We start from the raw sequence: 18,137 nt of genomic DNA, 5'->3' as shown, positions 1-18,137 counted from the left end.
ACACAATGGTGACCCCCAGGCTAAGCACTTTGAATGCATATCATGAGTGTTCCAAGGAGAAGAATTTCAGGAAGCATCTCTTTGTTCTATTTGGAAAACATAATTTTTATAATTATTCAAGAAGGTAATGCATGGCATCAAATGAATGCTGTGGCCAGACCCATGGCTGGGGTCCAAGGAGTCACTGTGAGGGCAGCGTGGCTTTTTGGGGGGAAGTTTGAACACTGTATTTCAGCTGTGAGTGGACACTATAGTGATCAGCAGTACTTACTGCCTGCGCATGGACCCTTTACTTCATTCTTCTACCTTTTCCTCCATCCCACTCCCAGCCCCTCACTCTAAAGAGTACAAAGGAATGTAGAGTTGGTTAGAGTTGGGAGATTTGTTTGGGATAGGAATGGTTGGCAGAAGAGGCCATCTTACAAGGTACTTTCTAGCCAACCAGCTGAGTCGCCCCATGGTGAAGTTAGTTTACAGTCTTTGTGAAGATGGATGGAATAACAAGACTTTGCAATGCTTCACTCCAACAATTCAGCCACTTTAATAACCAAACAAGATGTTAATACGTGAGGATCAATGCAGGGCCAGTGGCTAACACTGTGGCCAAATCCCTGCCTGACCTCAGAATAACCAATGCAAGCAGAGCCACAGGGGAGAAGTAACCCAGTCAGTCACCCAACTGTGTTCTTTCAGAGTTGAACACACAACACTGAACCTGGACCCACTGCTCCCTAAAATGATTTTCTGTGGCTCCAAATAATCATTCTGCTCCAGGTAGTTATGGCTCTTCCTCAAAGCTTCTGTGAAAATTACAAAAACAGACAAAGAAGAAAGAATTCTTTTAAATGGCAGCAAGGTCTAGGTGGGCCTTCTTTCTATTTATGGGTAAAACTCACTAATTATATTTTAATGGATTTTCTTCATGTTGAAATATGTACATTAAATGTGGAGGCTTTCATTGACATTAGAATTGCCTGAGTACCATGAGAGCATATCCTACCAATTCTGTTAGTTCATTTAAAAATGGACATTGTGTAGACATCACGTCAAGCAGCAAGTTTAACTGAGGCTAACAATGACGGATACAATTTTCAAAAAGTTAGAATACATGCATTGATTAAGGCATTGCCTCTTCTTATCCCAATGGTCACTAGAGGCCACAGCCAAAATCGGAAACTACTCTTCTTTTTTTAGATTAATAGACTTTATTTTTTAAAAGCTGTTTTACGTTTTCAGAAAAATGAGCAGATAACAGCATTTCCACATACCTCTGGTCCTCCTTCCAGTTTCCTCTATCATTAACATCTTATATTTGTGTGGTACATTTATGACAATCAATGAACCAATATTGATACATTCATTAACTCAAGACCATAGTTTACATCAAGGTTCACTCTTTGTGTTGTACATTCTATGAGTTTTGACAAATGTTTAATGACATGCATCCACCATTGCAGTACCAGACAGGATCGTTTCACTGGCCTAAAAATCATCTGTACTCCACGTGTTCATCCCCTCTGTCTCCCCCGAGATCCTTGGAAACCACCGCCTTCTTCATGTCTCCATAGTCTTGCCAATGCCAGAGTTGGAATCACACAGTATGTGTGTTGGAATCACACAGTATGTAGCCTTTTTGGACTGGCTTCTTTCACAGTGCGGTATGCATTTAAGGCCCCTCCATGTCTTTCTGTGGCTTGATAGCTCATTTTTATTACTGAATGCTATGCCATTGCATAGATGAACCCTAGCTATGCCATTGCATAGATGAACCCTAGCTGGTTTATTCATTCATTTTCATTAAATACCACTATGTGCTCTACATTTAACCAAATTCTATGAGGATACCAAAAAATTCTACTACAGCTTTCTCCTCAAGGTTAGTCTAATTACGAAGACATGTATTAGACAAAATGATACAAAAGTATATTTTAAGGCATTGAAGTATATGGTTAGTTCCAAACAAATGTGATCTAGGAAAGCAATGTTTTCACGGGAACACGGTCCTCTGAGATTAGACACATACTTTTTGTGTATATGTGTCCAGGGTCCAAGGCATTCATCACATTCTTAAGGGGATATAATATGCCCCCCACAAAATTAAGAACTACTGCAAAGATGAAGAGGGGTGCAAATGATCATCAGTTGCGTTTGTAACTGGAGAAGAGCTCATGAAGGAGGTAAGGCTTGGTCTGAAAACAGAAGGGTGGTAGTAGGGCCTAGTTAGGTGGGCAGAGGAGCAGACAGCACCAGGAGAGGTGTGAAAGGGAGGCGGGGCGGTGAAACAGCCAGGAGGAACACATCTACTTTGAGTTAAGAAAGGGAGAAGACATAAGATTGGCTAGAAAAGGGAAGTCCGTCAAAGTCCAGGAGATGTTTACACTGGGATTATAAAGCACAAAGTGTCTTGTTCATCCCATGCAGAAAGTGTCAGCCGGGTGCGGTGGCTCATGCCTGTAATCCCAGAACTTTGGGAGGTCAAGGTGGGTGGATTGCTTGAGGTCAGGAGCTTGAGACTAGCCTGGCCAACATGGTGAAACCCCATCTCTATTGAAAATACAAAAATTAGCCAGCATGGTGGCTCATGCTTATAATCCTAGCTACTCGGGAGCTGAGGTAGGAGAACTGCTTGAACCCGGGAGGCAGAGGTTGCAGTGAGCCAAGATCGTGCCAGTGCACTCCAGCCTGAGCGATAGAGTGAGACTCCATCTCAAATGAACAGACCAAAAAGAAAAAAAAAAAAAAAAATAGAAAGTGTCCTGTGCCAACTGTTAGCAGACACACATACATGCACGTGTATTATACACACACCCACATAAGCATTAAGATGCATTTTCTTTAAGAAATATAGCTTTCTCATTCTCTTTGCCACTTCTTTGTAGAAGAAATCCACTATAAAAGGACTTTGGATTAACAAGTCAATATGAAACCATGAACCCTGATCAGGAAAGAGAAGACAGGAGAGAGAGGTAAGAAGGAATGATTACCTTCTACTAAGTCAGATTGGTCTCAACACTTGGCTCTGAAAAGCTTGGCTTATTTTCACTCTGAATCATGAATGAGAAAATGCTCTGCAAACTGTAAAGCACTTTGTAAATGTTCTCATTATTATGCTATTCCATCTCATATGAAATATGTTTCCTTTTCCTCTCTGCTTTTTAAAATCAAATCCATCCCTAAATGCCTGGCTCAAAATGTAAGCTTTCTTTGACTATTTCAGCAGACTATGATCTTCTCATCCCCTAAAAGTCCATCAAATTTATAACAAGAGTCTTTCATTTGGCCCCAGTATCACAAACTACACACCCTGGTTTGTTTTTTCTGGGTGTCTGTTTTGCCTTTTAGTACAAAGGTGTTCACTGTTGTTTGCCACTCACTAAAATGGTGTTTGGCACAAAGTAGGTGTTCAATAAACACTTTTTTTTTTTTAATGGAGTCTCACTCTGTCATCCAGGCTAGAGTGCAGTGGTGGATCTTGGCTCACTGCAACCTCCACCTTCCAGCTTCAAGTGATTTTCCTGGCTTGGCCTCTTGAGTAGCTGGGACTATAAGAGTGCGCCACCATGTCCAGCTACATTTTTTTGTACTTTTAGTAGAGACAGGGTTTCACTATGTTGGCCAGGCTGGTCTTGAACTCCTGACCTCAAGTGCTCTGCCCACCACAGCCTTCCCCAAAGTGCTGGGATTACAGGTGTGACCCACTGCACCTGGCCCAATAAATACTTTTTAAATTGTATTAATGACACAGGATTTCTAGAGATATGTTTTGTAATATTTTTAGTTTATGCAATTTCCATAGTAGATAACCATTCAATTACATATCTAAAAACTGGTGACCTGGTCTGAATATTTTGTCTATTTAGCCATGAATCAGGCAGGCTGCAGACAAACAGCCACATGACCCTTCTTCACACCAAGCATTCTCATTGCTCTTCTTTTCCTTTACCATCTTGCTTTGTTTCCTATGGATGTTCTCTTACCTGGGCCTCAAATGATACTTATGACTTTAAAAGTGCATTTTCCAATATATCTCTTTTGGAGGAAAAGGGTGAAAGTATACCCTCCTCTCTTTCCTCATTCACCCTTTATAGTAGGGTTGACTTGGAGGTCTAGGACCCAGTGAAGAGCAAACTCAGTCTCCTATGAGTGAAAACAAACAGGGAGTCTGATTTCTGTCCCTGCCCACATCCCTGCAGATAAAGAGGACTGGCTATTTGTCCAACTGTGCCTCATGCAGTCCCTCAAGAATAACCACCTGTGCTCTATATCTGTTTGTTTTGTTTTCACTGTCAATAAACTGTATCTAGATGCTGGGTGGAGTTCTACAGAAAAATTGGACTTAAAAGGCAAACCTCTGGGAGCTGCAGAGAGAATAAAGACAAGTAGGTAGGTGATAATGCAGGCCAGTAAACAAACCACCAAGCCGACCGTGGGTGAAGCTGGCTGGCTCTCCTTGGAAGGGGTGGATATTGGAAGAATCTCTGTAAAGCCAGGAGTCCAGGTCTTAGCCTTGTGGTTTTGGTAACTCTGTTTTACTAGTTTACTCAAGAGTTGTCAGGATCTGACGAGCTGATCTATTCCTACAAAACCCCAGACTGGCTTTATCTTTCCCAAATCAGAATATCAATATATTAATTTAGAATGAGAAGTATATCCTTTTAGGACAGGAATGTTCAGGTTCAGGGCGCTTATGTGCATGATATGCACAAAACTGATAAAGTTTTAATGTGGAGATAACTTGCTAAACATGGAATCAGTCTTGAGGTGTGCTTTCTATGGGATACGGCATAACCTGGAACACGCACAAGCTCTGCTCCACTTGGAAAAATATCTTCCCGCAGGAAAAAAATATTACAGTGTGGAGAGGCACAAACACATTCTTCTTCACTTCTTTTTTCTGAATTTCACAAAGACTACCACCCATACTTAAAAATTATACCTAAAAATTTAATTCCAAAGTAAGTATGAGATCACTGCAAGAAATGAAAAAAAAAAATTCCAAAGATATGTAAAGAAAAAGTTAATAATTTCATGTCTCTGCCACTGCTTCCATACCCAACTCCATGGTAATAGACGTGCGGGGCCTGGGGTATACAGCCCCCCGTCCCTTTCACTAGGATTATACAAAGACATGCAGTATAGTTAGGGATTTTCACATTTCTTTTTATAAATATTACACAATACAACATACTCTGAAACTTACTCCTCTCACGAATATATCACAGACGCTTCCCCTTGGCCAATGGGTATAACTCAGACATTATTTTTAGCAGCTGCATCATATGTGATCATTTCCCAGCCTGCCTGTGGTTAGATGTAGCCATGTCACTGAGTTGTGGCCCATGGAGTGCAGAGGGAACCAGCACTCCGTGCCTAGGACTGGCCTCTAAAAATCTCCTGTGGGGGTATCCTCCATTCTCTCCTTCTATCTGCCAGCTGGAAGTGAAGGCCTCCAAGGCTCCCACTCACAGGTGGGGGAAGCCTGGGTCCTTGAATTACTATGCGGAAGGCCACTTGCTAAATCCCTATGCTGACTGTTGTCAGAATGAGAAATAAACTTTCATTGTGTTAGGCTGCTGTTAGCATTTATCTGTCACTGCAACTTGTGTTACCTAATTGAGGCAATGGCTTCCACTTTATTAGTGTTTCTGGGTTCTTTTTTTTTTGTGGATAATCAGACATAAAATCCAAAACCTAAGCCCAGGCACAGTGGTTCATGCCTGTAATCCCAGCACTTTGGGAGGCCAAGGCAGGAGGATGGCTTGGGCTCAGGAGTTCGAGACCAGCATGGGTAACATGGTGAAACCCCATCTCTACAAAAACATACAAAAATTAGCTGGGTGTGGTGGTGGGTGCCTGTAGTCCCAGCTACTCAGGAGGCTGAGTTGGCAGGAAGGCTTGAGCCTGGGAGGCAGAGGTTGCAGTGAACCAAGATCGCACCACTGCACTCCAGCTTGGGTGACAGAGTGAGACTCTGTCTCAGAAAAATAAAAATAAAAATCCAAAACCTGTATCAGTCAATCATGAAGTCACTTATTACACATTCCCCTAATATCTATTAATTCATACAAATGTAATATGGAATCCTAAGCCATCTATCTTATCCATCTGAATGAATTCATAGGGGCAAGAAAAACATGGTCTACCATTCAGATTGTTGCTTATTACTATTACATTCATTTAGTTTGATCACAATGCAAGCTTGATTTCTTTTCCCTAAGAGTTTAAGAAGCAATTTTTCTTTGTGACCACTGTCCTTTTGTCAGCTGTCCCTGACTAATCACTCAAATGATATAGGTTTTGTTGTTTTGACAGAAGTGAAAAAACTTTCTAAATAATTATTTCAGTTTTTCTTGCTTTAAAGGTAGAATAAAGGGTGAATAGAGAACAGTTGGGAAAATGAAAGAAATGGGAATTTTAAAAAATTAGCGAGACTTGGATTGTTCTAGTTTTCAAAAATCATAATAATGTATTTAGTAGTAATAGTTGTAGTAGGAGGAGCAGCTTGAATGTTTCAACATGAAACCCAGAAGATCCTCGTGGTCCTACTTGCATTTTAAACTAACGCTCCCTCAGCTGTATGACTGAGGCGAATATTTAGTAAGCCTCAGATTGTGTTGCAGCAGTTTGGCGTAGAATGATTGCCATGTGGTCACAGGTATGTGTGATAAAAGGAAACTGTTGTATGTATAATGTATGGAGAGGAGGAAATAAGGGAACATGGAAACAGATGACTTTGGTATTTTGTCCATGGGCCTAACTAATGATGTTACTCAGATTCCACAGTTAGGGGTCAGCATGAGGTGGTGACGGCATTGACCTAGGACTCCATGTACAGACCTAAAACACTCTAGGAGAAAATATGTTTATAGGCCGGGTGCAGTGACTCACGCCTGTAATCTCAGCACTTCAGGAGGCCAAGGCGGGGAGATCACTTGAGGTCAGGAGTTCAAGACCAGTGTGGCCAACATGACAAAACCCCATCTCTAGTAAAAATACAAAAATTAGCTGGGTGTGGTGGCAGGCACCTGTGGTCCCAGCTACTCGGGAGGCTGAGGCAGGAGAATCACTTGAACCCAGGAGGCAGAAGTTGCAGGGAGCTGAGATTGTGCCACTGTACTCCAGCCCGGGCAAGAGAGACTCCCCAAAAAAAAAAAAAAAAAAAAAAAAAAAAAAAAAATGCTTACAGGATACAGTGATTTGAGGTCATACTAAAAAGACCATCAGATCCTAACTGTTGGATCAGATATTTATTTCACTAATCAAAAGATTAAAAGGTGAGACAGTTCACACCTGTAATCTCAGCACTTTGGGAGGCTGAGGTGGGAGGATTGCTTGAGACCAGGAGTCCAAGACTAGCCTGGGCAACACAGAGAGACCATGTCTCTACAAAAAAAAATTTTAAACATAGCCAGCCATGGTGGTGCATGCCTGTTTTCCCAGCTACTTGGCGGGCTGAGGCAGGAGGATTGATTGAGCCTGGGAGGTTGAGGCTGCAGTTAATTGTGATTATGCCACTGCAACTGCACTCCAGCCTGAGCAACAGAGCGAGACCCTGTGGAGAAAGAGAGAGAGACAAAGAGAGAGAGGGAGAGATTAAACATATTAAAGGTACAAGCATTTTCTACAACTTCTCAAATTATTATTTAAAAAAGGTAAAAAGTGACTATGTATGTCTGGTGGGGGTGCTAAACAAGGTGAGAATGACACCCCATCATACTAAGGACCTCCATTTACCAGACTGGTGGGTGTCATCCATACAGAATTGGAGAAAGGGTTATATCCTGCTTTTGCTAATGATTTATAAGGTGGGCACTTAACACTCAAAATCTTATAGCCCTTATATCCAGCCCTTCTTCCATTTTACCTACTTGGACTCCTGCTCAAAAATATCCAGTGCTTCTCCATTGCTTTTGGAAATAGATGTAAATACTTCTGCTGGGCAGTAAAGACTCTCCCCAGTCCAGGCCCGATCTATTTGTCTAAACATATTTTGTATTAACTGTTGTCTAACACCTGGCCCCAGTCAGGTGCAGGGCCATCCCTAGGGCACGGCCATTCCATGTGCCATGTCCATTTTTCATTCCCAGCCCTAAGCCTTTCCTCTTCTCCTCCTCATATCCAATCCCAGTGGTGCCATGGGCAGAACTCAGTGTCTCCAAGTCCACCTCCACATAGCAGTCTGGCTCCCTCCAAAGTTCAAAAGAATTGGTTGGTGGATGGTCTGACGGGTGCAGTTGCATGGTGCCCCACATTCAGAAGGACCATGGGTCTGGCTCCTCTGTCTAGACTCACATGCTGGTGCATTCTGGCCTTACTCATGTAACAAGTATTCACTGAACCTCACGTAAGTGCCAGGCACTGTTCTAGACACAGTATCAGTGAACAAAACAGTATCAGTGAACAAAACAGACAATGACTTTGTGAAACTTACATTCTAATAGAAAGAATCAGACTATATAAAATGAATCAGACCATATAAAATGAACTTTAAAAACAAGTAAATAATAAATGATGTTAGAAGAGAATAAATGTTATGCAAATATAGCAAAATAAGATAAGGGCAGGGATTCTTATCCTAGAGTTCCAGACTCATAGTGGGTTCATGGATAGAATTCAAGGGATCTGTGAACTTGGATAGAGGGCAAAATGACAAGTTTATTTTCATTAATCTTAAACCTTCAAACCTGACTGTAGGCAACCAACCTCAGAAGCCACAGCAGTATCTATAACTTTGTTACCAATTGAAATCACAGATATTTTGTATCAGATTGACAATTGTTGCAGATTTCTTGAACTGTTGTTTACATTCATCACTACTTTGTAGCTATTGGACCTGTGGTTAAATCTTGATATGCAATGTATCAGTAAAGAAACATACATTTAGCAACTATTTCTCAAAATTGTATCAATAAAGAAATACACATTTAGTAACTGTATGTCAATATAATTAGCTTATTTTGTAGTCTTATGTGTTTTTATTCAATGCATTTAAAAACATTATTCTGAGAGGGTAATCCCAGGCTTCACCAGACTGCAGAAGGAATCCACATGAAAAAGAAAAAAGGTTGAGAACACCAGGTAAGGAAAAATGGGGTGCAGTAGAGGACAGCGTGGGTGGAGGGGCAAGTTGCGATATTAAATAGGGTGGTCAGGTTAGGTTTCACGCCTAATGCCCTTTGGACCCAAGTTTCTACTGCTTGCTCTCCTTGGCCATCTCAGTCATTGTCCTGGCTTTGCACAACCATCAGACTCAGGAACCCGGTGGTGCCATCTTGTTAGTCACCACTCTCTCAGCTGCCCACCACCTTCCCCTCTCTGGCTATTTAACACAGGATTTAACATTCAGAAGTTTGTAATGAATGTAACAATGTCAATAGGGCACAAAGAAATTCAAGGATATTTTTAAAAATCTTACCTGTTGTTGTTCTGCCTTCTATTTAAACATCCAACTCAACCAGACAAACTAGCTCAAATCAGCCAGGCGGTCCAGGCAGTACATGTCTACTAAAGAAAAGATAAGCAAAGCATCAGCAGCTTCTGAAAGTTGATGAAGTGTACCACCTAGGGCAAGTGGAATGCGAGCTGAAGATATTGCCGTATTCCAAAGGAAATTCTTTAAAAATTCAAATTCATCCCGGGAGGCGGAGCTTGCAGTGAGCTGAGATGCGGTCACTGCACTCCAGCCTGGGCAACAGAGCGAGACTCCGTCTCAAAAAAAAAAAAAAAAAAAAAAAATTCAAATTCATGCATAAGAAAATCCTCAGAATTCTGACAAAAGATTCTTTGTTTGTTTGTTTGTTTTTAACTTACACTTTGAGGTTGGCGAATTATTTTTAAAAGATCTATACACAGACTGTGATAAAACACTATAAGGAAATCACAAAACTAAATTCTTCCTTAAAATGACTAAGATGTTGTTAGCTGTAGGTAATGGGATCCTTGCTAAAGGTGTCTTTGTAAAGACAGCTCTCCTCTCAATAAGGCTGGAGGTCAGTGGTTCCAAGGCCAGTTTACTTCCTCACCTGCAAGATGTCACTAATTGATCCCACCCCAAGCATCCTATTCTACTATGATATGGCTGAAAAAGAGGGAAAGGAAATGGACCACCTCTTCCCGTGGAACACACCTTTATGAGAAAGGAGACACTTTCTCAGAAGTCTCCAAGTTTTACCTTTTATCTCATTGGGCCACATGACCACCAATGGAAACATGACTGATTTGCTGCCATTGACTTAGACCAATCACAATTTCCTTTCTTGGGCAGGTACATTACTGCCTAAATAAAATCAGAGTCCTACAACTGAGGAAGAAGGCACCGAGCTAGGGAGCAGACAACCACATGTGTCTTCCACATAGAGTGAAAAGCTTCTGGATTATATGGGAAAAAAGAAAAGAAAAGAAAAAAGAACACTAGGCTTAAAAAATAAAATTAAGCTTTGAAGTTATTTGAAGTAAAAGGTCTGCCTGTGAAACTTTTCACTAAAATAATAACAGGTAATCCCAAAACTAAATTCTTCCTTGCATTCTATCACTTAATTATTATATTCCCAGAACTGTTCAAAGCTGTCTAGAAGTATACCCTTTCTCATGGATTCAGTACCATTTATTATCTCCTTCATATCTGACACTATGGTGTTTTGTTGCCTTGTATAGTTTATCTTCCACTCCCTTCACATGAATAATTTCTACTGAACAGGGAGACATTATTATCCCACTGTATAGATGAGAAAACTGAGGTGCAGAGAAATGAAATCATTTCCCTATCATCATCCAGTTAAAAGTGATGGACCTAATTTTCCTGATGGTCAGATCCTCTTTCACTGCTCCCGTAGAGGGAAAGGTGAGACATTTAAAAAACAAACAAACAAACAAAACCTGTAATACTAGATAGGAAAAAAATGAATGCAGCAGAAACAGACCTAAAATATGCTTTGGGGAGAATAAAGGATACATTACCTCTGGGGACGTGGGCTGGGGGATAGGAAGGGCTTCATGAAGAAAATAGCATGTGAACTAGGTCTTAAAGGATGGGGAAGACGTGGAGTTCAGGACACTCTGGGCAGAGAGGCTGGCGTGTACAAAGACAAAGATGTGCAGCTATTGTTTAGGGTGCATGAGAGGCAAGAGTGGGAAATGAGATTGGGAAGCGAATTTTGGGCAGATCACGATGGGATTTAGGTGATGAAGGTTATGAAGGTTATCGTGCAGGTAATATGGTGACTCTGAATATCTCTGAGCAATGGTATGCAGTGCGCAGGAAGACACTGCTGTCAACAATGAGTTATGTGAATTAAAGAAGAGGGACAGACTGGAGTCAGGAACACCTGTTTAAAAAAAAAAATAGCACAGTAGCCCAAGGAGGAGGTGGGGATAGGCTGAATCAGGTACTGGCAGTAGAAATGAGTAGCAGCCTGTAATCCCAGCACTTTGGGAGGCCGAGATGGACGGATCACAAGGTCAGGAGATCAAGACCATCCTGGCTAACACAGTGAAACCCCGTCTCTACTAAAAAAAACACACACACACACAAAAGAAAACTAGCCGAGCAAGGTGGTGGGCACCTGTAGTCCCAGCTACTCGGGAGGCTGAGGCAGGAGAATGGCATAAACCCAGGAGGCGGAGCTTGCAGTGAGCTGAGATCTGGCCACTGCACTCCAGCCTGGGCAACAGAGCGAGACTCTGTCTCAAAAAAGAAAAAAAAAAAAAAAAGAAATGAAGAGGAGTGGAAGAATGTGAAAAGCTCTCACAACAACAACAACAATAACAACACAATGGGTCCTGGCGGTTGACCTGCAATGGCTGGAGCTGAAGGACTAGGAGGTGGTTATTGTTTACCAGAAGCAGGTTTGGGAGGAGATGAGTTCCATTTGGTAGAGGTGTCCAGAAAGCAGGTGGAAATGTGGGACAAGAGCTAAGGAGACTATGTCAATTCAAATACCAGCCTCAGAGATCTAGAGATGAGCTTACCAAGAGAACAAGCAGAAAGGGAACAGAAGAGAGCTTAGATTCAGTCCATCAAGAAAGAGGGTGAAGGGAGAAGGACATGGCCCCTAAATGATCAGGTCTCTCTCTTCTTAGTTCCCTCCTTTAGTCCCTTAGCCTCTCCCTCCACACCAGCAGTTATGGAACTGCTTTGTGTAAATGTATCCCCTAGGGAGTAAATTCAAAATACAGATTGCTGGGTGCCACCCCAGAGATTCCTGAGTCAGTGGGTTTGGGGTTCTGCCTGAGGAGTCTGCGTCCTTAGAAGGCCCCTTCGATGCAGGCAGTCCAAGGACCACACTTCGAGAAATGCTGCCATGTAACCTCTCCCTGTGTGATCTCACCTCCTTCTGTGGATGAGCCACCATTATATACTTACTGATGACTCAAAACAATCTCTATCTCCCATTAAAAACCCTTGGCTGAGCTCCAGTCCTGTACACCCACCTGGCAACTGAGTATCCCTATCTGAATATCTCATCGGTACTTTAGACTCAACATGTTCAAAACTGAATTCATTTTTCCCCACACCTGGTGCATTCAGAATACAGTACCAGTTCTTCAGCTTGGCATACAATCTCCAGCGTCATTCTCGACCACTGTCTCAGCCTTGCTTTGCATGTTTAGCAATATTATAATTTCTTACAGATCCTGGACACTCATACCTATCCTATATGTTGTCCCCTGCTAGAACTCACAGTACCGGACACAGACGTGCCACTTCCCCTGCCCCAAACACACTCCTTGCCATTTGTCCATCTGTACTATCTTTTGACCATGTGCATCTTTTTTACTGCTGCGCTCATTACATTGTATCATGCTCCTTGCTTAGTGGTTTTTCTTTGAACTTGAGCTCCTTGAAAGCCAGGGCTATGGCTTATTCCCTTTTATACTCCCAGCTCCTGCTATAGAATCTAGCACATAGTAAGCTGTAGCTGAACATTTGGTGAATTGACTTTCTCGGGAAGAAAGAAAAAGAAAGAAAGAAAGAAAGAAAGAAAGAAAGAAAGAAAGAAAGAAAGAAAGAAAGAAAGAGGGAGGGAGGGAGGGAGGAAGGAAGGAAGGAAGGAAGGAAGGAAGGAAGAAAGAAAGAAAGAAAGAAAGAAAGAAAGAAAGAAAGAAAGAAAGAAAGAAAGAAAGAAAAAGAAAGGCAGAAGGAAGGAGGGAAGGAAGGAGGAAGGGAGGGAGGGAAGGGAAGGGAAGGGAAGGCAAGGGAAGGCAAGGGAAGGGAAGGCAAGGGAAGGAGAGGGAGGCCAGAAATATTGGGAAAAAAACCCAAAAACCTAAACAAGCATGTGAAGGGAGGAAGGACTAGGAATATTGAAAAACAAAAACAACAACAAAACAAAAACTAAACAAACATGTGAAGGATATGAAAGAGAAGGGATTGAGCCAAGAAGAGTGAGGTGATTAACAGCGTCTAACTCATGTTTGCTTAGAGATCAAGCAGAGGAGGAACTGAGAAAGGGCACCCAATTTGGCATCCAAGAAGCCACTGGCAACCTCAGAGCAAAGAGTGAGTCCTAACTGCCCTCTGCCAGGACGGTCAAGCCCCTCCAGGGGTTGCCACATAGGAGCAAGCTCTTTCATGTTAGTGGGAGGAAACCTTACAACTGAAACTTCACACTGCACAGAAACGCGCAGGTCCACTTATTCATGACTGAGGTAGGCTTAACTTGGCTTAACAGGACCTGTAGGCTTTTATAAGAGCTCTCCTCGGTCTACCTTTATTTCTACCTCCACCCTCAAGCTGCTTTCTGCACCATTTCTACCTAGTCTGTCCAAGTTCAGCCTGGACCGCAGGTCAGGGAAACCAAACTATTACCTTCCTCCCATCACCACAGAAATTTCTCTGCAGGGTTGGGTTGCTTCTCTGAACTGCTTCTCGTGTGCAGATCCATCCTAATCTGCCATTCCCACAACCTCCAACAAAATCGCCCTACCTTCTGTGCATCTACATTACAGCTTCTTTTCATTCATGGGCTGATTGCACTTTTTTTTTTTTTTTTTTTTTTTGCCATAATTCCTTTCTGCTGAATGCTCTTACAGCATCGCTTTGCTTTTCTTGCACCCCTCTTCAGGTGTCTGATCATTTTCCTTCCAGGAGCAGAAGCAGAAAATGAATGATGTTTCCCTATTCCCCTGATTTTGCCAGTGTAATTTCTCCAAGACTGCCATTTCCACAATCAGATTCCCTTCACTCTGCCAAGCCTCGCTCTCCCCTTTGCCCTTAAAGCCACAGCTCTATTGTTCCTCATTTGAATGCAATGTCTACTCTTTTAAATTCTCTGTGAGTGTAATGTTTTGTCACTGAAGCTTTCAGTTAAAGAGTTTTGTTATTAAATACTACTGTGCTACATATTGTATCATTGAAACCGATCAAAGGTTTAAAGCAGAAAGACAAGGTAATTTCTTAAGAATAATCCAAACAAAAATAGGTCTCTACTATGACTTGTTAAGAAACAGAATTAAAAGAAAAAGAGAGGAAGAAGAAACAAAGAATGTGTGGAAAAGATAGAAAGATACAAAGAAAAAGAAAATTAGACACATAGTCAGAAAGAGAAGAAAATAGAGATAGAGTAAGAGACCAAGAGAGAGGTGTGATATCAAAAGACAGAACTTGAGACAGTGACCTACCTCCCCCAGGCACATCCTCGAGAGATAAACCACAGGCTCGGACATGGAAAATAAGGAGTTGTCAGGAAAATAAAAGCAACATACACCAAGTGACAATAAGATATGAGCCACACAGACATCATGCTAAGAATACCCTGAGAGTAACAGAGACATACACACCTAAATGCATACACCAAAAAGAGGGTTATCTCTATCTTGTGGCCTTGAAGATATTGTTATGTTGTGCAGCTTCACAACTATAGGCATACATGAAAAAAAAAAAAAAAAAGACCCTTCGTTCCATGTCCTGTAAGCAAAATGAACTTGAAATGAGGTCAAAGCTCCCCCATGTTCACTCTACCAACTCCCAAGAAAGATATGACTTGTACCATTTTGTAGAAAGGCAAATTAAGGAGAGGTAACGGTATAGATGGTTACTATATCCTTTCCAGTTTTCTTGCCTTTATTATTGTTCTTCAATGCACCCTGAAGTTAAACGGTATTTTAGCAATGTAGAGTTCCATGTACTGCAAAAAAAAAAAAAAAAAAAAAAAAAAAAGTGGTTTTTTTAAATGATGGATTAAACTCCTTAGAACACTGACTGCTAATGTGTTTATTAAATAAATAAAATACAATGCACACTATCTCTAGCCAAATGGGACAGCTCCCAGAACCCTCTCATTGTCTCAGGCCCATGACTGGCAATGCCCTCTCTGCTTGGAGTACTCTCTGGTTCTCTTTTCTGGTACCTCCCTAGCCCTCCCCATCCTTCTACTATCTCCACCCATAAAACAGGACACATATTCAGGTGGAATTTAAGAAACCTGTATTTCCCTCCAAACTAGTTTCACCAAAGTCACTAATGCAATTCTTGTTGCTAAATCCAATGGATGCCTTTCTGCTCTCCCAACCCCCGCTTTTTTTTTTTTTTTTTTTTTGAGGTGGAATTTAGCTCTTGTTGCCCAGGCTAGAGTGCAATGGTACTATCTTGGCTCACTGCAACCTCTGCCTCCTTGGTTCAAGTGATTCTCCTATCTCAGCCTCCCAAGTAGCTGGGATTACAGGCACCCGCCACCAAGTCCAGCCAATTTTTTGTGTTCCTAGTAGAGATGGAGTTTCATCATGTTGGCCAGGTTGGTCTCAAACTCTTGACCTCAGGTAATCTGCCCACCTCGGCCTCCCAAAGTGCTGGGATTATAGGCGCGAGCCACAGCACCCAGCTGCCTTTCTGCTTTTATCTAACGTGGGCCGCTCAGTATCATGCAGCACTGTTGACCTCGCTGGGATGTTGAGGAATTCCCCGTCCTGGCTGTCCTCTAACTTCTCTGCCGTCTCGTCCATGGGGAGCTCTTTTTCCTCTTCCCATGCCTCAAATACTGGTACTCTCCAGGCTCTGTCGCAGATCCTCTCTCCTCCCAGCTCCCATGCTCTCCTTCAGTGACATTTCACTGTTAGGTTTATACCTTGCTGCCACTTGATTGCAGTCCCCAGAGGGAAAGGAGACAATTAGTATACTCAGTCTGCCAATTCATGAAAGAAAATCTAAGCTCATTTCAAGAATATTTTTCCATTATATCATACCAACTATGCTAGCTCAATTGAATGCGTGTTTTGCATCTCATGCATACAGCTTCAGTGATGGCGGCCTGAAAAGAAAGTAGGCCTCTATCCGTATGGCTCCATCTTGTTCCCCTTTCATGGGACTCTATTTCCTTGCCCAAGATGGTTCCCTTCTTATGGGGAGGAGACTACCTGTAAAATGTTTTCAGTTGACACAAGTGATATTCATTTTAAGATTGCCTAGAATCACTCACTGCTAGACAGCAGCTGGGATGGACTTAGAGGGCATGAACGCTGGTCAGTGCTGAGTTCAGGGGCAGTCCTGTAAAGCACGGACCTTGCTCCAAGACGCTGCCAGTCCAGTTATGAACACAGGGTACCTACACAGAAGACAAGAGTCAGCCATCTAGGGTAGGGGTATGCTGTGGACAACAGAGCGTGAGCAACAGGCAGGAAATATTCTGTGAGCCTAAGGAAAGATGAGACAAAAGTCAGTGGGGCTGGTCACAGGGAAGAGTCAGAATAATAATAACTTTTATTGAATCCCTACTATATGTCTGCCCTCTATAGAAAACTCTCTGTAATCTAACCCAGCCTCAGGGGCTGTGAAGAGGACAATATGAAATGCCTTTTATCAAGTTCTTAGTGTTGTGCTGGACACACCGGGGCATGCAACAAATTGCAGCTATCATCCATTCAACAAATACGTGTGCAGTACTCACCATGCATTAGGCAATGCATAGTTACTGGACATACAATACAAAGCAAGAAAAACATGGTTTCTGTCCTTACTGAGCTTACAGTCTAGAGATGCCTTGTCCAAAATGGTAGCCACTAACCACTCATGGTTATTAAAATTAAAAATTCAGTTCCTCAGTCACACTAGCCACATTTCATGGGCTCCACAGACATAAGTGGCTACACTGCCATTATGGCAGCAAGTTCTAATGGCCAGCACTAGAAAGGGGCAGAGAGACATGTATGTAGCGTATGTATGTAATAGGGAGTTACATACCTGTGTGGTGAAGGCTATGATAGAGATTTATAGATGCAAAAGGAGAACATTACTATTGTTCTCCTTCTCATAATCAATATACAGACACTGAGGCTCAGAGAGGTTAAGCAATTTGACCAAGATCACATAGTTAAGTGGAAGAGCTAGCATTTGAACCTAGGTCTGGCTTACTCCCATGCTATCTTGGGCTGTTTTGTGGAGGAGGTGATTCAGGCACAGGTAGAATCTGGTTAAAGAGAGAAGATGGAGAAGGCACCCCTCTGGGAAAGTGGGTGCCAAAGTGACAGCTTGGGCAAAGGCACAATGACAGAGATGAGTGAGGCTGACAGTGGGCTACAAGTAAACCAGTCTGGCTAGAGAAGCAGTGACTTGCTGAACTCATGTCCTTAGAAAGCTAAGTCAGGACTCACCTGCCTTGATGAAAAGCCAAGGCGCTAGAAAACTCAGCCCCACCTGCAGAGCTTGAGTCCTTAGAGGATGTTAGCCAGGAGCGTGGCATGGCCACAACCACATATTATGAAGATGGCAGTATTTAGGATGACCTGGGCCAAGACTAAAGTTAAAGATTGCAGGGAGGATAGAAGAGAAAGAGATAAATGACAGGTGTGGAGCAAAGAACACTAGAGTGGGAGCCACGAGACCTGTTCCTAAGCTTCAATACTGTGTGACATTGGGCAACAGATTTTACTTCTCTGGACTCCATTTCTTCAATTCTAAAAGGGTAGGGCTGGCCCAGATGACCTCTGAGGTCCCTTTTAGCAACAGTAGTCTAGGATTCTGCAAATGTGAATGGCATTAAGAGAAGGGGTAGGAAGTGTAGCACTGATCATGGGGGCAAGGAAGACGGCAGAGTCCAAGATCACACAGAGGAAGGGGTCGTGATGTGCCACTAACAAAATGTGAAAGAGTTTGCCTTTTTTGCGGGGGGGGGGGGGGGGGGGGGGGGGGGGGGGGGGGGGGGGGG

General features: G+C 42.5%; 1 long non-coding RNA gene across 1 annotated transcript in view; it reads right to left on the bottom strand.

Annotated features, from left to right (window-relative positions):
- Positions 1–522: 522 nt before the first annotated feature.
- The window catches only part of LOC116418894, an 18,819-nt gene continuing 1,204 nt past the window's right edge, over positions 523–18,137 (bottom strand). The window contains exons 2-4 of the long non-coding RNA XR_004229099.1: positions 15,348–15,351; positions 9,416–9,501; positions 523–800 (exon numbers count right to left, since the gene is read on the bottom strand). This is a non-coding gene — a long non-coding RNA (uncharacterized LOC116418894). The remainder of the gene's footprint in view (positions 801–9,415; positions 9,502–15,347; positions 15,352–18,137) is intronic.

Source organism: Piliocolobus tephrosceles, chromosome 8, assembly GCF_002776525.5.
Source record: "Piliocolobus tephrosceles isolate RC106 chromosome 8, ASM277652v3, whole genome shotgun sequence".
In the NCBI taxonomy this organism is placed as follows: Eukaryota; Metazoa; Chordata; class Mammalia; order Primates; family Cercopithecidae; genus Piliocolobus; species Piliocolobus tephrosceles.
The sequence above is the reverse complement of the archived record's forward strand: the minus strand, read 5'-3'. Positions and strand labels throughout refer to the sequence as shown.